General features: G+C 41.5%; 1 protein-coding gene across 1 annotated transcript in view; it reads left to right on the plus strand.

The window, feature by feature from the left end:
• Window positions 1-22,338, plus strand: part of LOC310867576 (V-set and transmembrane domain-containing protein 2A-like) — a gene marked incomplete at both ends in the record, with an annotated part of 96,965 nt that overhangs the window by 45,581 nt on the left and 29,046 nt on the right. The window lies entirely within an intron of this gene.

Raw genomic sequence — 22,338 nt, forward strand, 5'->3', positions numbered from 1 at the left:
GATATATTTACTAAATATGTAAGCCACATGCTCAGATTTGATTTAATTGACAACATACACTGTAACCCTAAGGTATATACAAGGGGATTGTTCCTTTAACTGTGCTGGCGGGCTGAGGCTTGGACGAGGAGTATTATGGGATATCTTGTGTTTACTTTCTGTTCTGGTGGAGAGGGAAGCGGTCGCGCTATTCAGAGGAAGAGATATATTATTTTGTTTGTTTACTACGGAGAGTTGATACAGAATTAGAACCCTGGCTGATCATGCTTGGATAATTCCGGAGAGGAGAGACACGGTGGTTATAACCAATGCACTTCAGTCCGCCAATTGTATTAAGGTATGTGGACTCAAGCGGTGAGTATAATTACTCATGTAAGGCAGTGGTTGAGATTGGTCCCGACTCCCTACCCTTCTTGTCTAATGAAATACCTGTATATGTAATCAGAGTCGGCATGACTGACTGCTATATCTGGTCCTGCTATTATGATTCATTAATCATTATAAATGGAATAGATTGGTGCTTCGCTAACAAATCATGACAAGCAATATCCTCAGTGTTGATTTAAGAGCCCCATTTTGCAAATTGTGGCTCTGGTAAACAAGCCGGCTCTCCCCTTCGCACACACCAAACAGACTATACGGCAGACGAGATGAACGTCACCCCTTTTTTTAATTACATGCAGTGGCTTTTAGCCAGAACTCCTTTTCAAATAAACTTCAAGTAAACTTCCTCCTGCATGGGCTATATAGTTCCCACCCCATAAAATGTCACTGTCACAAACTGACTTATTTAGGACCCAAGAAACGCCCTTATAGGACCCAACGACACCCTGGCTCCACAGTACCTCTCAGGCCTCCTCCATAGGCCTCCTTCGGTATACACAAACTTAGACCTCCTTCTCGGTCCCCAAAGCAGACAAGCGAACCGAATAGTTGTGTGTTTTGAGTTTTTACTTTTGTCCTTGGGTTCATGAAAGGCGCTTTATAAATTCAAGCTATTATTATTATAAATGGTAAATGGTAAATGGTGCATTTATATAGCGCCTTTATCCAAGGCGCTTTACAGAGATTGTGCATTACATTCACCCATTCACACACACATTCATACACCGATGGCAGCGGAAACCATGCAAGGCACCAACTAGCACATCGGTTCAGTGTCTTGCTCAAGGACACTTCGACAGTAACTCTGGGGGAGCCCGGGTTCGAACTGGCAACCTTACGGTTACCATCCAGGCACTCTACCCCTGAGCCACCGCCGCCGCCCCAGAGAGAGAGATAGAGACCCAGGCCTGGGCCTGGTCTGGTTCCGGCGAGTGGCCCCGCGTCCTAAACAGTCGAGAAATGACAGAGTTACCGTGTGGAGGTCCCCTTAAAGGGTAAGACCACTTTTTTTGAGATTTGGGTTGTTTTCTTAGCTTATTATGTTCAAACTAGTCCAGTCCAGGAGTTATTTCGCTCCATTGTGCAGTTTTATAGAAAATAGCTTTATAAAAATACCAGCCCAATGAGCCCCATTGACTTACATTGTAACGGGGAAACAGCTCTCAAAGTCACTCTTTTAGCACATGAACGAACGCAACAAAAGCTGATTCTGACAGTTTATGACATCAGGAAAACTCATGCGGTTTTATTTTCGTGTTTTAACGTATATTTATAAAGGTACTATTTTGTTTGGAGGGACACTGAAGCTGCAATGCGGTCTTCCGTTTCCGGTTTCATTTGTAAACAAGGAAGCACGCTGGCTGCCTGTGTTGTACGCTGAGAGCACCCAATCCATCTGCAGTCGAGCAGTACCCCCGACACAGACACCCACGGCAAGCAGTTATAAATTTGTAGGCTTACGATACTTTTAGAACGGAGGATAAAGTGCGCTGTTCCAGATTGTTGCAGTTAGAGTTGGACCAATCGGATCGTAGTACCGCGTCACGTGAAAACAGAAGTGATTCGGTTAGCGTAAGCATACCTACCAGATCTTCGTTCTACACAAATTAATCAAAACAAGACAACGTTGACATTTTTTATTAAAAATAAAACCGCATGAGTTTTCCTGATGTCATAAGCTGTCAGAATCAGCTTTTGTTGCGTTCGTTCATGTGCTAAAAGAGTGACTTTGAGAGCTGTTTCCCCGCTACAATGGAAGTCAATGGACCCTATTTTTTATTTCTTAAATTGCTAATAAACAACACAACAGAGCGAAATAACTCCTGGACTGGACTAGTTTGACCATAATAAGGTAAGAAAACAACCCAAACCTCAAAAAAAGTGGTCTTACCCTTTAAGGGGTCCCTCTACTGTATACTGTACTCTACTGTCACACTCGAAATCACGTAATGGCTGCTAAAACCTCAGCTTCCATCATGCACCTGTGCACAGTGTGAAGCTCAATGGCGCCACTGTGTCACCTGTTGGTACTCTAAACAGACAGAGGGACACACATTGCTGTTCCTTGGATTGGCTGGTACCACTCAAAAAATGAAATACAAAAGGGAAAAGTGGGCCATCTGTTTGCTCTCTTTTTAAATAGATCAGTAGGAACAGAACAGAAGGGAATGGAATGTTATGTCACAGACTTCCCAAACAAACTGACGTCAGTGAGTCCCACTGAGAGTGCCACATGCAGGTAAGACCATTGGTGTAGCAAATACATTTACTGAAGTACTTCAAAGCAAAACTTTTTTATAAGGAGAAGAGACAGGAGCAGCACGGACATTTATAGCCTTTTATTAGGTGCTAAGTATACAAAAACGACTAACGTTTGAGGTCGAAACTTTTTAACTTTAACTGGTGTATTTCCAATTTCCAGTACTTTTACTTATTCTCAACTACACATCTCTAAAGCAAATTAAAGCTCACAAGCTCAACTTGTGATCCACTATTTTCAAAATAATTATTAATTTCATACATTTGAAAACTTGTGAAATGGGACATTCTTTCTGCATAATTAATACTTTCTACTCCCAGTACTTCCAAGTGGCCTACATTTTTATACCAATACTTTGTTTTACTTTTTTTACTCAAGTATTTATGTAACAGAGTATTTCTATTGCAGTATTGATACTTTTACTTGGTACGCTTTTCCACCACTGAATGGTAAGACATGCGGTAAGAGGCTTGAATCCCAGTCTGACAGTGCTACGCGGACATGAGACAGGCTTGAATCTCCCTCCAACTGTGTGCATGTGCCACCCATTTGATTAGAAAGCATCCATTCTTTATTAGACGAGGCATTGTCTATATGGAAGCGTAAGGGTATTAACACAATCCCCGCCAAATAAACGTAGTCTACGTTCATTGTCGGGAAGCACGTTATTTCAGTTGTATAAATGTGTTTGATCCGATTTAGGGAAAGGCTACTCACATTCGGATGACTATCTGTTGTTAGCCATGAGACTGGACTGCGCCATATTGATAGCGTGTGCACACACATGTGCGCGCATGCACGCTTTCAGTCGCTTTGGACTCCAAATTCCCATCCCGAGGGTGCATTTCTGGTCAAAACAACGTTTATTGCACAGAGCCTATAAAAGGGCATGTGAGCTCAAACCCACAATTCAACGTGAGTGTCTATTTCAAATAGTTTTTTTGACTATGGGGGGGGGGGGGGGGGGGGATTCCTGCTGTCAAAATATGACCCCCCAGTCAAAAAACCTTTGTTTGAAATAGACACTCATGCTTTCCAAGATGTGATTTGTGTCTGAGTTTGAATGACGCTACAGAGATCTGCAGGGTGCTACATTTGCTGCTCAGGGCAGCCGAACAAATGACTGTCACTCTCCGAGTGTGATTTGCATGATGATTGATGGATGCCACACTGAATTTTTACTCTTTGACGTGTCATTACTTATGACATGTAGCTATATCCAGTCACTGTGTCTCCATCCCAAACATTTACTAACATGTAAAGTAACTATATACAAGCTTACATTTACTCAGTATTTTGGCAAATATTGTACTTTTACTCCACTGTGATTCTTTGAAATGTGTTTCAAATCTGAAAAGATCAGATCTACAAGCTCGCAACGTGTTGCAGCGCAGTGTTGTGAGCTTGTAAAACGGCAACCAAGTGTAAAATAAGTCATTATGATGCCTTCAAGGCCTGTCAAAATACATAGCCTAGTCGACTAAAATCTTGTGATATTTAGACAACTAAAACTAAAACAGTTCAGATGATTAAAATATGATTAAAACTAAATTAAATGTTAGTCAAAAGAATATCAATAAAACTAAATGAAAATTTGCTGCTACACTAACATTTTGGATACAAAAAGACCGTGACATTTACCGTTGTCACATGACACTGAACTTGAATTGCTTCAGATTCCTCATAAATCAACTGAGCACCACAGAAAACCTATATCATAGCAGAATCATTTACATCGTCCCATTAGTTGCTGAGTTATGCCATTCACTATGCCAATTGTTTTCATCAGATGTCAGACATAATGGGCCGAAAACCAGCCGTAATCAGCTTCCATATTTTGACATTGCTATCATATCATTTCATAAACAGACATGTAGCAATACAAACATCACATTGTCCCTATGTCCCTTTGTATGCAGGTATACCGATATCCGAAAACGAGGCGCCTTTTGGCCTATATATCCATGGACTATAACAGGAGGTGGTGCAACATGCAGGTCTTCATAGTACCTATGCTTCTGTTTGCTTTACCACAAAGCAGTGATTCTCCCATGCCTTGAGAAATGTACACAAATGCAATATTAATATGCATAGTGCATGGAAATACTGTAAATTCATGTTAGTAGTATAGTAGTATAGTGAGATCAAAGCTCCCCTGGGATACTGGTGGAGGCTTTCATTTGGTCTACTTCACATGCTGAGCTTTGCACATTACCCGACTGCAGCATACAGCAGTCTCTGGTAAAGGCAGACTGCCGAAGCAGTGTAATTCCACGTTAATCAGTGTGTACTGTCTGTTATCTCAACTACGCCCCTTTAGCTTTTCAATGCTTTGTTTGGACAAATCTCAATGGAAAGTGTTTAATTTTGTCCCATTATCTCTTTGTTTACTTGACTCGCTACAAGCTTTACCTCTGTGGTGGTGATGGACATGCAAATAATAGACCGTATATATAGTCCAGTTAAGGTCAGACATGAAATGGACCTGCCAGTTTACAAATACTCGCTATATGTGCCTTGAACAAGTTCAATGAGGTTCAAATTGAACAAAGCGTGCTTCAGCAGGGTTCAAAACGTTATAGGATAAAACTGTACAATGAACGGCCAGTACGTGCTCTATACCGACTGAGCTACCCGGACATAAAACGTGAATATATACGTAAATACAGAATATAATAGAATCCCGCTTAATACCCTGAGTGACACGGCCCATCACACTGTGACAGCTAGACCAGTCTGAGTATGAATGTCGCTACAGAGATCTGCAGGGTGCTACATTTGCTGCTCTGGGCAGCCGAACAAATGACTGTCACTCTCTGAGTGTCATTTGCATGATGTCGATTGATGGATGCCACACTGAATTTTTACTCTTTGACGTGCCATTACTTATGACATATCCAGTCACTGCAAACATCCCAAACATGTAAAGTAACTGTATACAAGCTTACATTTACTCAGTATTTTGGCAAATATTGTACTTTTACTCCACTGTGATTCTTTGAAATGTGTTTCAAATAATAGGTGTTGTGCTCTGAAAAGATCAGATCTACAAGCTTGCAACGTGTTGCTGGTAGGTTGGCAGTAAACGTGACAGTATTGCCAACCCAACCTCTGTTTAACTTACAGAATTGCAGACTTACGATCTGCAGTGTGAGATTTATAGGTGTGGGACTGCATGGGCTTGTAAACACGAGATGAGACGGTACATTCATTCTCCGTGAAACCATCAAGTGATTCAGTTGCTCCTGAACTGAAAAAGAAGTTCAGCGAAAAGAGGGCATGCCTCCTTAACAGCAAGCTTCATTAAAAACTCAAACCAAATCACACCTTGGAGTGTCTATTTCAAACAAAGTGTTTTTTGACTGGGGGGTCATATTTTTCCTGTCATATAATTTCACCCCCCAGTATTAGGATGTATGATTTACATTTGATTTACATCAAAATGGCATGTGAGCTCAAACCCACAATTCAACATTTTGGTTTTAAGATGTTGATATTAATTTTGTATTCATCCTTAGGACCCCAAATCACACCTTGGAAAGCATGAGTGACTATTTCAAAGAAAGTGTTTTTTGACTGGGGGGGTGGGGTCATATTTTGACAGCAGGAATACATCCTCTCTGGGGGGGTACTACCTGTGAGTGGGGAGTGTTGGCAAAATTAAACACTTTCCATTGAGATTGATTAACATGGAATTACACTGCTTCGGCAGTCTGCCTTTACCAGAGACTGCTGTATGCTGCAGTCGGGTAATGTGCAAAGCTCAGCATGTGAAGTAGACCAAATGAAACCCACCACCAGTATCCCAGGGGAGCTTTGATCTCACTATACTACTACTAATGTGAATTTACAGTATTTCCATGCACTATGCATATTAATATTGCATTTGTGTACATTTATCAAGGCATGGGAGAATCACTGCTTTGTGGTAAAGCAAACAGAAGCATAGGTACTATGAAGACCTGCATGTTGCACCACCTCCTGTTATAGTCCACGGATATATAGGCCAAAAGTCGCCTCGTTCGGATATCGGTATACCTTCATACAAAGTGACATAGGGACAATGTGATGTTTGTATTGCTACATGTCTGTTTATGAAATGATATGATAGCAATGTCAAAATATGGCAGCTGATTACGGCTGGTTTTCGGCCCATATATCTGACATCTGATGAAAGCAATTGGTATAGTGAATGGCATACTGTAACTCAGCAACTAATGGGACGATGTGAATGATTCTGCTAAGATATAGGTTTTCTGTGGTGCTCAGTTGATTTATGAGGAATCTGAAGCAATTCAAGTTCAGTGTCATGTGACAAAGGTAAACGTCACAGTCCTTTTGTATCCAAAATGTTAGTGTAGCAAATACAAAACAAATAAGCTCAATATTTTTGCCTCATCAAAGACAGTTTCTCTCTGGAGAAAGAGGTAATTGAAAGTCCAACGTTTCCCAGTGGCATTAATGTGCATGCAAAAGGGAGCGTGTCTATGTTGCCTTAGCCTGGGGTCCACCTATGCTTTCCATATGGCTCCCCAATCCTGAGGGAGCATGACCCACGCACAAACCGTACTGCACTGTATTGTTCACAATGCATACACAAACCAGCCACTTTCTAATGTATGCACACTGCGTGAAAAGAGAAATCACATGTCTTAGCAAGGGGCATGCAATAAGCTGTGTCTGCATAAGTTACTTTGTTGCTGAAAGGCTGCTTCCTCACATGCGGGGGGATTATGATACTGTGGGCAGTTTTTGTGCAAAAACATTCCATTTATGGGACAGTGGGGGGGGGGAGGGTTCAAACAACAAGCAACAACACTTCTTTGCCTCTCGGGTATTTCCAACAGTTTATGGTTGAAGTCTTTTAGGTTCCCCTTAGGTTTCATTATACGAAAAAGCACAGAAAGACACTCTAAGAACAGCTAACCTGGACTTATTAAAGGGTTGGAGTGTGCAGCTATGGACAAATTCACGGAGCGGTGCCCTGGGCGCAGCCATAGCTGAGGTGTCACATTAAGTGCAGCTTGACACCTCAGCATTGATTGCCTACACCTGGCCTAAAGGGCAAGGCTCTGTGGATTTGTCTATACGGCCCAACTAGCCTCGGTCCCAGGCTTACTTATCTGCGAAAAGAAAAGCCTGGTCACAACCTAAGGCAGAGAAGCTATCGGCGGTTGTATCCTCCGGAACAGCCGTCAAATGTATTTCCCCCGGATACGATATTTCCCCGACCAATCACAACACTTGTTTCATTCGCGGAGAATGTAAACTGATTTGTAAAGCATCAACGATTTCACTTCCGCTAAAATCCCGCAACTTCCGCTGATAGTTTTTTCAGCTTAGGTCTTGCCCAGGGTGCGGCCCAACAGGGTTGCAGTCCACCTAAGGCCTTTCACCATTATTACATAACTGTGTAATCACAATTATTTTAGATAATTGCAATATTTTTAATATAATCGTCATAATCATGTCAAAATCACACCCGTGTGAAGTGAGGGGCTCTAATATATTGAAGTCTAACTCATGTTGATAAGGTGATGTAAAACAAACCCTCAAAAAACAAAAACAAAACATTTGAATATTTTCAAAAAAGATTCAAGAATAGTGGAAATAGCAGATCGACAACCAAAATGTGTAGCGATTTTTTTTTGTTTTCTTTTAACCTGTTGTTTTTTGCAAAGAATCTTGAGATGGAAATTAAAATAGTATAATATACCGCCAGTATTATATAAGAAATATAAGGAGCAAGGCATGCATGCTGTGAAACATTGTGTCCTAGATTTTCTGACTTGTGTGCAAATACACTTCACTAGCAAGGTTTTGTTTAGAGATAAATGTCAGGTTTATTTTAGGTTGGAAACTCAGTTTTGGATGCTGTGAGTTGTGGCCACACAAGTGGAAGTACAACACAACATGGCGATGCATTCAGAGTTCAAGTGTTTATCGGGGGATTAAACAACGGTACTGGACTGGGAATTCAAAGACTAATCCAATAAAACCTCTTCCTGGACTGGGGCTAATCACTTCTTATTGCATTGCAATTTGCATGGGACAGATAAAACAACTTAATTAACTTTCACTTGAGAGGGCTAGCAAACAGAGATTCGCTAGAGGAAATGTTAAATCAAGGTAATAGTGGTCTCCTGCTTGATGAACTGCAGTTTATACAGCCAGGCAGCTGGCCGTTATTAAACAAGTAGACTCCTAAGACTACTACAGAGTGTGGATTGTACATTCCTTTAAAGGTATTATCTGAATGTGCATCCAGTATAGATGCCTGAACTTTTCCAAACTGTTGAGTTCAATTGAGTTGAGCGAGCCTTTCCCCTGCAGTGAGTTGCACTGTGAGTAATGTTCCCCTAAAACGGTTAGTCCCAATACTTGATTCTGATTGGCTGGTTACCGGCACGTGACCGTTTTCACCGATAATCCACACCTTCAATCACTTTGTATCATCCCCCCTTGTAGCTGTACTGGGGAAAGGGGAGCACTTGATTGCCTTACACACACTGGCCGTGCGGGCGTGTAAGCACCGCCCGCACTCATATCTGTGAATTTGTGGCTCCAGGCAGCCCCATAAAGACATCAAGCGCTATTCTCCCGTCACATAGTCTACTTGCCGAGCAAAACAAGGAAGTGTGTGGCTCGCTCTGGTGGCGCAAAGCGTAGCTAATTTTGTGAATTTAATAGTTTTATGAGGTTAATATTGCTATATGTTTGTAACGCGTCGGGTGTCACTACGCCTCACAGCCATGGTAAAATACATGGTAACCTGAGACCTCTTGTGGCTTATTGCTTTATTATTACCCCCCACCCAAGTCACAGTTTTGACGTTTTCTTGCATTTGTCTCAAGAAGAAGTTATACACTCTGCCTTTTGGGGGTGAGACAGCGTTGATTTCTACAACATGATTATGTGACAAAAATAAAATAAGAAGAAGGTTAGTAACAAAGAATGATTACGTCAAACATATTATGGAATTGTGATTGCTTTTTAGCTAACGCCGTTTTGATGTAAAGGAATCTAACAGTGTATTTGAACAGATGATCTGAGAAGCTTAACTAATCTAATTAGCATCCCTAATTTGTTGTTTAGTGTTTTCATTGTAGCGAGTCTAGCGACTATGGATGGCTGTGTGCGCCAGGCTCTGTGGAGGGTTAGTTGGCGGAGTTGCTGGCAGCAACATAGCACCACAACCAAGCGTATACCACATCAGAAGTGGATTAAGAGGAAGAGGAGGGTATTGTGTGTCTGAAACAAGCCCACATCTGCAGCAGCAGTGGCAACCAAAATTAAGCCTGATGTATATACTGCATAAGACAAAACGACAACAATAGCAGGATACAAGCTTGCAATGCATCGCGGATACAACAATCCATTGCAAGCTTGTAGATCGGCTATTTTGCACTGCGACATGACCATATATCAGCCAGCTGCTTAGAAAAGGATCACTGTACCTTCAACATTTATGGGTATATTTTCAATTCCATGGCTTCTCTCTACCAACTTGAAGTGCAGTTAGATCTTTGTTTCTCCCTTACATTGACAATAAAGTAACCTTGTTTAGAGACAAATGCCTAGGCTATTGCATGATCTTTGCTATGATATTGATATTGCACACAAAGAAGAAGAAAGAAAGAAAAAAAAGCTGGATATACTTCTGCACTCTCTACCAACTTGAAGTGCAGTTAGATCTTTGTTTCTCCCTTACATTGACAATAAAGTAACCTTGTTTAGAGACAAATGCCTAGGCTACTGCATGATCTTTGCTATGATATTGATATTGCACACAAAGAAGAATAAAGAAAGAAAAAAAAAAGCTGGATATACTTCTGCACTCTCTACCAACTTGAAGTGCAGTTAGATCTTTGTTTCTCCCTTACATTGACAATAAAGTAACCTTGTTTAGAGACAAATGCCTAGGCTACTGCATGATCTTTGCTATGATATTGATATTGCACACAAAGAAGAATAAAGAAAGAAAAAAAAGCTGGATATACTTCTGCACTCTCTACCAACTTGAAGTGCAGTTAGATCTTTCTTTCTCCCTTATAATATTACATTGACAATAAAGTAACCTTTACATAGCTATATAATATAATAAAGGCTACTGCAGGTTCTTTTCTATGATATTGCACTTGAATAAATTCAAGGACACAAAGAAAAAGAAAAAGAAGAATCCAATTCAAGATTATACATAAACTACAAACTACTCCATATCAAAGGAGCAAATATGATAAAGACTGCTCTGGTACATGTCTGAAATGTAAAGAAAACGTGGGCACGTATGTGCACCTAATGTGGCGCTGTCCAGTAATCCAAACATTTTGGGAGGAAGTGAATAACGAAATTTCTACTATAATAGGGCTAAGGATCGAACTAGATCCCCTACAATGTATCTTGGGCTTACACCCAACGACACCTGAATTTAACAGATTTAAGAGAATCCTGAATATACTATGGTACTGTGCTAGGTTGTCAATACTACAATGTTGGATTGGGGATGTTGTTCCATCTGTATCGAGTTGGCTCCATAATGTTCTACAACTGCTCCCACTAGAACGGCTCACACATGTTCTCCAAGGAGACATGGATGGATTCTTCTTGGTTTGGGGCCCAGTTGTGGAATACATGGGAGTAGAATACGCAGAAATATTATCAAGAGGTTTGGCAAATTAAGGAACTATTCATGTTAAGAACAAAGGCTTTATGATTTCTAAAACTACATGAATGATTATATAAGTAGTAAGAAGAAGATGATGTATGGACGTATGTATGTATAATGTATGTAGGTATGTCGGTTAGTCTGTATGTATATGTGAGTCATGTGTCGGTTTGTACAAAAATGAAAAATGAAAAATAAATGATTGAAAGAAAAAACAAAGAAAAATAAATAAAAGAAAGCTGGACATCTGATTGACATGGCATTTATTAACGACATGTACAGTACAGGCTATTGTGTTCATCCAAGACATGGCCAGATCTCATTTGGTTCTTTCAGAATGCCACTAAAGCTGCTTATTGTCCAAGGCTGGGTTGACTGGAAATGTCACACCGTATGATGCGTGATATGAATCCGACCGCATGGGCCAGGCTCTCCTATACTGCTGTTCCCGAGAGATAGCAGTGAATCACCACCGTGTTATCATCAACAACGCCAACCGTATAGTACACATAAATAAAAACACAGTTTACTCGCCGCGATGATCAACTCAGGAACGAACGGGCCAATTCGGGGGCACGGACGTCCTCTATCATTTCCTCGCGGAGGGGTCCATCATGTTGATAATGCAACGGCTTCAGATGGCACTCGGATTATAAGCCTGTCTGTGTGCCAAAGGATGTGTCGTCTGGAATGATAGAGGCCCTCCTCGGCTAAGCATGCATCGTCCAAGCAGTGCTGATAACAGGAATCGATGTGCCCACGCCGCATGCCTGCACTTAACATAACATTCAATCAATTCTTCCTCTCCCTCCGATTTGTCTCTGTCTACCCATTCTCTCCCCCTTAAAATCCAACACGCACACACGCATGCACGCACGCACGCACAACACACACACACACACACACACACACACACACACACACACACACACACACACACACACACACACACAACACAGTTTATCCCTCCTGCAATATCCCAACTGTGTTTCTAATATTGACTGTGCAACTAATTAACGGAATTGCACAGAGAATTGCAAGCAGATGGCTTCACTGCAGAAACAAATTGAATTGTATCTCAAAATGTGACACTTTCTAGAACGATCCATTTATAATAACACTGGCAGCAGAACAATTTCATTTAGTGTTAGTCATATAGTCTTTTGAATGAAATCCTAATAATCGTCCTAATAATGGCACTTGGTTGCATGCCAAATTAACCGTCTTCCTGCCATTGCCGAAGCCCTTCGGCAATTGAAGCATTAATTTGATATTAACGCTTGCTGCCATTGCCGAAGCCCTTCGGCAATTGCTCTTTTATAGTGCTTATGATTGATCAAGCCATAATGCTACTCACGTTAGCCGTTTAGCTAGCAGTGTTGTTAGCACTGCACTGGATCGTTCATATTAATTCACCGTCGCCATAAGAATCCATTCTATCCGTTTCTTTCAATCGCCTGTATCTCCTATTCCTTGTCCCAGATGGCATTTTTGGTCAAAACAGCGTTTCTTTGACGGCACGAGCCGACGTTGTGGAGTGCTAAAATGTACCGGCATGATTCGATTATGTAAACAAAGGTTGTCTTGGCAACGTAAAGCTGGCAGGGATAAGCTCACTTCCGGTTGAGGCAAAATGTGGCTTTTCAAAATAAGAGCTCAAATTAAAAAAATGCTGGCATGAATTAGGTCCTAATTTCTCAATAAATGGCAGCAGTAAAAGGGTTAAAAATAGCCAATCTAGCTCTCTGGGACGCATTGTGAGCTTGTAGATCTGCTATTTTCAGAGTGCTGATTGACTGATTGATTGATTGGTTGATTGATTGATTAAATATTTTAGCAGTTTGCAGACAAATGCATAGGGAAGTACCGTTCAATGAACCTCGCCTCACCAGGCTTTCCACCTCGGAGGAAAGCCTGGTCTCTGTTCCAAAAGTGCCGTGTGAACCGGTCTGGAACGGATGATATCGTTACGTCATGTTGTAGTATTGATTTGTAGTCATCAGGATGATATCGTTACGTCATGTTGTAGTATTGTTTTGTAGTCATCAGGATGATATCGCTACGTCATGTTGTAGTATTGATTTGTAGTCATCAGGATGATATCGCTACATCATGTTGTAGTATTGTTTTGTAGTCATCAGGATGATATCGTTATGTCATGTTGTAGTATTGTTTTGTAGTCATCAGGATGATATCGTTATGTCATGTTGTAGTATTCATTTGTAGTCATCAGGATGATATCGTTATGTCATGTTGTAGTATTGATTTGTAGTCATCAGGATGATATCGTTATGTCATGTTGTAGTATTGTTTTGTAGTCATCAGGATGATATCGCTATGTCATGTTGTAGTATTGTTTTGTAGTCATCAGGATGATATCGTTATGTCATGTTGTAGTATTGTTTTGTATAGTCATCAGGATGATATCGCTACGTCATGTTGTAGTATTGTTTTGTAGTCATCAGGATGATATCGCTACGTCATGTTGTAGTATTGTTTTGTAGTCATCGGGCAGGAACAATCAAACGAAACTTCCTTTTCCCTCAAACTGGAAGAATAACAATAAAAGCTCTCGTAGCCTGTAGCTTTTATTGAGAAAAATCGGTTTGAGGGAAGAGGACGTTTCTGAAGATTGATGACTACAAAACAATACTGCAACATGACGTAGCGATATCATCCGCTCCCGACCGGTTCATGAACCCGAAATGGAACCCAGGCTACCGTTCAATACAAGTTCTGCTATAAGAGAATTTAAACCCCAAGAATAATATGGGGCCAGTTTTGAATTGCCGCCACCCGTAAAGAGCTCGTTGGGAGCAGCTGTGAAGAAGAGTATAGGGATTCACTTTCCTTTACGACTGTTGATAGGGTGTTCCACATTTTTGTGGCATAGCAGGGAATTTAATTTAACCCAATTGTTCGAGCCAAATCCGGGTTGAACACGATTAGTGGAGCTCCCACTGGTGTTTTGCGATTGTGAACGGCGTTTAGGAAGTGGTTTGACAGATAGGCCTACATGTCTGGAGCCTAGTTTTCTGGCATCATAGCTTAGCCTAGTTTTTTTAATTTAATTTCATCAGTGAAAAAGGTAGTGGACAAACATTTTCCGTGCTATAGTTGTCGTCAAAATGAACACTGCTAGGAAGGGGTTAATAAGTAACCAGCTGTGTGACAGAACTGTGGAATGAAAACAGCGCTCAGCTCTCCACTGGTGTATAGTGTGTGCGTAGAAGATAAGGGTGTCATTTGCAAATGTGTTTATACAGTATACTATAGAGCGTCGCAGTCCCGCCCCCAATGCATTTTTTCCCATAGACATTTCAAAAAGTATTTATTTAAAGACCTTTTAAGCGTCGTAAAAAGAAGACTTGGAGTTGTGACAAATGACAACAAACAAATAATTACAAAGAAAAAACAAAACAAAAAAAGTGTTGTTTCTAATTCTGTTTGGCCCAATACATTGTGTTGATGTGTCATGAGGTGTCACAACTCGAATTGGCTTTGTCCGCAGGGTAAACACCCGCCCGCCCGTCCGTCCGCCCGTCCGTCTGTCTGTGTACTATTGTAAACTCTCAATTTCCATTTTCCAGCCATTCAGTTGCTTTCTTTTGTGTGAAAATGATCTGGGGACCCCCCCAAAATAATTTCGACCCCCGAGGGGTCGCGACCCCCAGGTTGAGAACCCCTGGTCTATCTGACTGACTGATATAATGACTGAATGACTGTGTTTCTCACACAAACTGTAGCGATAAGTCAATGACAACATGATTCCAACATGAACAGCAGCATAGGCTATATTAGATAACACTAGAAGGCCTAGTATATAGTCAATAGTTCATCACTAACTCTCCTCAGCTTACTGTGGTAGTTTTTGAAGTTCTCCATCTGTCAGCTATAGCTAAAGAAGTATGAAAATCCATTGACATGTTCATCCTTGCAGCATTCCTCGCATAGTTATACCCTCCAAACCAGTGATCAAATGAAATGCCATTCGTGGGACCTGTCTTGAAATTATACTTTGATCCCCTCCTGGTACAGTCTCCCCCTTGCACCACATTCGTATGTGTCATGAGCAGAGTTTTACTTTTACTTTTAGTACTTTAGGCATATACATTTTGATGCCGCAACTTTTGTAATTTTACTTGACATTGACATTGACTTGTACATTTAGAATACGGGATTTCTGCTTGTAACGGAGTACCTCTACATTGCAGTATACTTTTACTTAAGTACAACATTCGGGTACTTTCTTCCACCACGTACGTATCATCATGAGGCAGAAAGCGTGAGCTGCAGACTAGAGAGCATGTATGCATAATTATGAAGGCCGTGGAGCACTAAATTAAGTTTGCAAGTAATGGGCTGCAACGTGGCTGTTCGTCAAAAGCCTGACATGCACTCATGGTCCACAACGACTGCATGCATTTCTTCTGCAGGTGATCCATGTGAAATAAAACGGTTTTCCGATTGATCTGTCGATCACCGCACAGAGAAGAAATCACAGCCTTCTTTGTGTTTGAATGTATCTAGGCTAATGTTAGCGATGTCACCCATTGTAAAAAGAGATGGAGATTAGAACAGTATAATATATAGGTTGTTTTCTCCATTATTTTGTCTGCTAATGTGAAATGTCATAAATTGCCAATGGAAGTAGAAAATCATAACTGTGCCACATACAGTATGAATAAATAAGCTGTAAACTGCAAACCTTCTTGCCTGTTGAAGGCAAACTTTAACTTATCTACACCATGCATTTATCATCATTATATGTCCCTCAAATGTTTTTTTCTAAACTCAGATATACCCAGTCCAAGTAATTTCTCTCTGCCTTATAAAGCTCTTTCAGCGGCAATACCACATTGTCCTGAAGTGGCACTATTTGGTCAGTTTGTGCAAATGATTTTCTCTGCCCCACCCTCGTTCCAGCTATTCCCCCACCCACATATTTGACTCATTATAATAAGGCCCATCCCCCCTCCCCTCCCACAGTCTCAAAAGATGAAATGCAAATTGCAACTGAAGAGGGGGAGGGATTATACAAAGCATGGATAGACCTGTGACATCACAGGTCTCAGTTAATCAGTTGACCCGTTGTGAGACCAATTCACATAAAAACCCAGATATAAAGCTCATATAAAACCTCATTGTCCAAAATTGGGTATTTGTGGTAGAGTTCTCATCGGGCCTAAAAATTACGGCTCGGCTCTACCATACCCTAACCGGGCTGGCCCGAGGCTCAGCCCGACCCTAACAATCATCATCATTTGAAGCAGGAAAGCCCGATAAAATGCAAAAGAAACATCGTGGCTCAAATTATAGCCAGTGAAAGAACGCACATATAATAAAATAGTTGGTGAAATGTTCAGTTGTTCATAAAACATGCTAAGTTCTGCACAAAATAGGCTGAAATAGAGTTAAATCCCTGTTATCATGCATCTCTCATTCTCTCTCACTCCCTGACAACTCTTCTTGGTTGCTGCTGCTGCCTGAGTGATTTATATTCCGTCATTAACCGAACACAGCAGCAGAAAATAAAACGTGTTAATCAGGCTTGTAGGCTATTCTGGGATTTCAGACCTGTTATGTTCGGTGCGTGACGGGACAGACAGACACCACGCTTCACCATGCAATGCAAATCAGGCTCGAGCCGAGCGCTATAGGGCTGTAAAACTATTCCAATGTAAATGCAGCTGCACACCGCGCACACGGACACTTCAATAACTAGAAAGCATGTAAATAATTGTATCTTATACCAGACGAGCTGATCGTCTGTAAAAAGCTTTGGTAGTGCTTAATATTATTATGTCGATGTTGTTGATACAGTCCCCCTTAAGTCAAAATATCCAGGTTTTATAACGTCACCGATTATCCTTGGTTGATTGGTTAGGCTTCAATGCCGAGGTGCAGACAGAGATACAGACACTTACACAGAGCAAAAAACATGGAATACGGATGTGTATATTACAGGAAACTCCCGTAAAACTTTCTAACAAACTGTTCTCTGCTGCCTGACTCACAGAACCCGAGGCTCGGCACGGCCCGATAAATTACCGTGAATTTTGGGCCATACGCTACCTGAAAACGTTGGGACGGGTCGGGTAGGGTTGGGGCTGAAATTGAGAACTGTAATTTGTGGGGATAGAAGACAGGGGAGCCCCAAAAAACACAACACGTGCGGAAAAATTTAAATGCATGGTGTAGTCCCTTTAAAGACTCTAATTGCAGGATAAAAGGTGTAAACAAGGACTGTGTTTTCTGCTACATCAATCCGTCTCCAATTAAACAGCCATTTGTGAGCGATTGATTCATCTGAAATACCACCGGCGCGTGGCAAATGACGAATGTCGGACGGGCAGCGGGCCTGCCACCATCATCCACTAATCATAATGGACTAGTCCATTAGCACGCATCGAGCAGCTTACAGCGGCGTCATCAACCGAGGTAGGCGAGTGAAGCTGCACATTTCTATCTCATTACTACTGAAGATTGCGTGTGTGTGTGTGTGTGTGTGTGTCTGTGTGTCATGTTTTTAATATATACAGTCATATACACACGTGTGGGTTTTCTTACAAATTAGCAGATGGCGGTCTTTAGGTAGTGATTGTCAAGGTTAATGATAAAGAAGAATGAGCTGGATTGATATGTAATCAGACTGATGGATGGAATTGCAGAGTGAGCATGCAGCACAGCGCTCTCTCTCTCTCTCTCTATCACACACACACACGCACGCACGCACACACACACACACACACACAGTTTTCCTTCTTTTCTCAAGGGCCCATCTCTGTCTTTCTCTAATCTTATGTGTGCCTTCACCCCTAATTACTATGTTATCTATCTCCGCTTCCACAAGGGGCCTTCCTGGCTCCCTGGATAGCATAATTGGATCCCCTCCCTGGTACAACGTTGAAGAGCACCTCATGGCAGGAATGATGAGAAGTGCATACAACGCACCTTGAGTGCTGTCAGGAAGCCTGAGTAAGCCTTGCAGAGCCATGAGGCCCATACTGTATACTACTGTAGGGCAGGAGCATATATACCTCCTGTTTCTGTAGCGTGAGGCAGCTTGATGTACAAGTACAGCACAAGGACATGAGCAGGGACTTCCAATACAACCCCTTGATGATGAGTGCGAAGCAGGGAGGCACTGGGTCCAATTTTTCAGAGTCATTGGTATGACCCGGCCGGGGATCGAAACCCGACCTCCCAGTTTCGGGGCGGACACTCTAACCACAAGGCCACTGAGCTGGTAGTGGTGGAAAGTAACTAAGTACATTTAAAACAATAAACAATAAACAATAAAAAGTCCCCCCTATTCTGGGTAACATCACGAAGTGCATCTTTGTGATGTCACTGGGATGTACAGTATTTCATAATGTTACAGAATCACTTTTTTGGCCAGTTGAATTTAGCCACTCTACTTGTCGGTCTGCTATTTTCAAATGATTTTTTATTCAGATTGAAAACATGAATGGGACATTCTGCATAACTAGTACCTACTGTACTAGTATAACGAGTACTTTCTACTTTTGGTACATCTATCTAATAATTTAGCGGACGCTCGCTCGCTGTCTAATTCGCTCGGTCAGAATACTTACTTCCATAGCATAGAGCAAGACAGCTGCTCGCTTTCTGCGCCATCTCACAACACCACGACGCACGGACCGCCTCACGGAACCTAGCGCCGCACAGCCCTGTCCTCAATCTGCCCTGCATTACACACGCCAAACATTCTAACATTCATCTTCATTAAATTAATTTGCATCAAAAACAAGTCATCTCCCCGCAAATCATGTGTCACCAGTGTCACCAGTGAAATGCATGTTGGGCCGGACACAGATTAATACTGGGACACACCTTTCCGCGCAACAGACCCAAACGGGGAAAACAACTTGGACCCTGATAGTACAGCTACTGAACATCATTTGCTGTTCATATATTCAGAACGGGTAAAGACTAGTTTTCCTAATTTTCACCAAGAATCAAACGGAACGTCCTTTTCCCTGAAACCGGATGAATAACAATAAAAGCTCTCGTAGCCTGCAGCTTTTATTGAGAAAAATCGGTTTGAGGGAAAAGGACTTTCCATTTGATTGTTCCTGCCTGTCGACTACAAAACAATACCACAACATGACGTAACAATATCATCCGCTCCCGACCGGATCATATACCCGAAATGAAATGGTGCCCAGGCTACATTTAGCCTATATATTCCAAAAGTAACTAGTTACTATTTTCATGAATAACTGAGTGTTTTGTTTTTGTTTTTTTATATCTTTTATTTACCCAGGGTAGTAGCTGAGCACAAGTGCTCATTTTCAGCAACGCCCTGCAAATAGAGACACACACACACACACACACACACACACACACACACACACACACACACACACACACACACACATTAAAACCTGGGAGCTGACCAGAACAACCACAGTCTTATACTGTTGGCCACTAAGCAGCTCCACTGGAGCAGTTGGGGGTTCAGTGCCTTGCTCAAGGGCACTTCAGCGGTGTTGGGTGAACGGGCAGCCTTTCGGCAACAAGGGCACTCCTCTAACCCTTGGGCCACCGCTGCCCCAAAATGGTTTATGGTAGACTTGGTTGGGATGGAGTTGCTTTGCACACTGCTGATCCAGTCTGGATCTAGATTCTGGAGCGGATGCACACTTGTCTGTACGTGCATTTCATTATCAAATGTAAAGGGCAGGCCTTAAAGGACCACTTCACCACTTTTCAACCTATCTTCATATAATAGGTCCTCACTATTAATCATGACAAAATGGCACAATTTCTTTCTACTCAGTCTGTGTCTCATAGGAGGGATGTGGGCAGTTTAGAAACCGTCTTCCAGTGACATCATCATTAGGCAGATTCTTTTTTTTTAAACAAGATTCTTTTATAAAAAATGTTTAGATTTTCATTATCGTGAGAACGATGGCTTCCATTTTCGCATTGCAACTTTTCAGGACTAGAAAGCCTGCAGTTTCTATTAGCTTGTATTCCCCATCGATGATGTCACTGGAAGACGGTTTCTGAACTGCCCACAGCCCTCCTATGAGACAGACCGAGTAGATTTTTTTTTTGCCATTTTATCATGATTATTAGTGAGGACCTATTATATGAAGATAGGTTGAAAAGTGGTGAAGTGGTCCTTTAAAGTTTAAGGCCTGCCCTTTACAAACTGGGACAAAAAAGGTGCGATTAATGCATGGAGGCGAGAAAATAAATAAATAAATAAATAACAAGAAATAACTTTTGACAGGGAGTAATATGTAGGGTGCGTTCGGAAAGTATAGCGCACAGAGCGCACTGTGCAATGCAAACTAATAGGCGACACAAGCGAGTGGGCTCCGGTACGCCCGTAAAGTAAGGTCCGGTTCACGACCTGGGATAATTTTTGCCTCAAGCAAAAAACACTCAGAATGAAAAGTAATCAGCAGGGGCGAAATCATTAATTAATTACAAAAACTAAAAAAACTAAACTAAAAAGCTGTAAGTGTTATATCACAATCCATGTATGCCTCACCATATAAGTCATTACTGGATGCTTTATAATGTGTTATGATTACTGTTATAAATAATTATGAATACATGAGTTCTGGTCTAACCAGATTTTAATGCATTAATGTGTCAAAAATGTTTTTTTCTGTGAAAAATCATATTGTGAGTTCAGTGAATGCCTACTAGCAAATTACCAATATTTTCATGACTATTATATACTATTCGATTGTGACAAAGCAGAGCCCATATTGTTGCCGTCCCTTCGTTCATATCTTGATGAAGCCATGCACTGGTTCCGTTGCTATTGGAAGCAACATTCCATACCATCAATACTAATGAGCTGACATTTGCAAGACACGTGCTGCACTTCCCACAGACGCACAGACATGTTCTCTCCGTGTCCCCTATAGGGTAGGTACACTCACAAAGAAACAGAAAGACAAAAAGAAAGAACGCATTTTTATTTAAGTACAGTGTACTTTCCACCACGGTTTAAAACCGACTTCCAACATAATTACGGCCAAATTATAGTGTGCAACAGGAACAGGAAACCGCTGAACCTTTGAAACAAACAAAGCGCAGGATGTGGACATAATTATTATCCCAGCAGTCATCACACCTGACACGGCCTGAACTATTTTGCATTCCAATGGCAGTTGCAGCAGAGAACACTGTTGACTGTGCGCTCATTGCTTCCGATGAGAGGAGGAAGGTGGGCGGGCAGGCAGACCATGCAGCTAGACGGACTGATTATGTGGTTCTGCGCTATGCCAGATATGACAGTATGCTAAACCTGTCTGTGGGAGATATGAATCCACTCCTAACATGGCCCAGTGGCTTTTGCCTTCCACTCTGCAGTGGACCTCTAATATGGACCCCCAACCAGTGTTGATTTCGTCGACTAAAACTAAGACGAAAAAGACTACCTTTTTCCACTGACAAAAAACTAAATGGAAACTAAATAAAAACTAAGCTATGATGACAGAAACTACGACTAAATATACTGACAATTTCGTCAACAAATAAAAAACTAGACTAAAATGTTAGGAAGGGACTAGTGGACAAGAGATCCAGTAAGTCATTTTACAATTAGTTGAATGCTGAAAATAGCAGATCTACAAGCACACAACGTAGATCGGCTATTTTCAGCAATGTAAAAACAGTCATTACGACGGCATCAAGGCCCGTCAAAATACATTTTGTTCGTCTAAATCAACTGTATATTTAAGTCGACTAAAACCTTATATTTAGTTGACTAAAATGTGACTAAAACTAAATGAAAACTATTCAAGAGACTATGACTAAAACTAAAATCTAAATTTGCTGCCAAAAACAACACTGCCCCCAATTGACTTCCGAGTGTGACCGTGGACCAGGCCTCTTCACGGAGCCCATCAAAAGTATGACCATGGACCCAGACTCCTCACAGAGCACGACCATGGACCGCTATCATATTATTACACCACTACACCATACTATATTCTTACACTATTACATGGGGCGGCGGTGGCTCAGGGGTAGAGTG

This window comes from Protomyctophum parallelum (genome assembly GCF_964188405.1).
Source record: "Protomyctophum parallelum genome assembly, chromosome: 12".
NCBI lineage: Eukaryota > Metazoa > Chordata > Actinopteri > Myctophiformes > Myctophidae > Protomyctophum > Protomyctophum parallelum.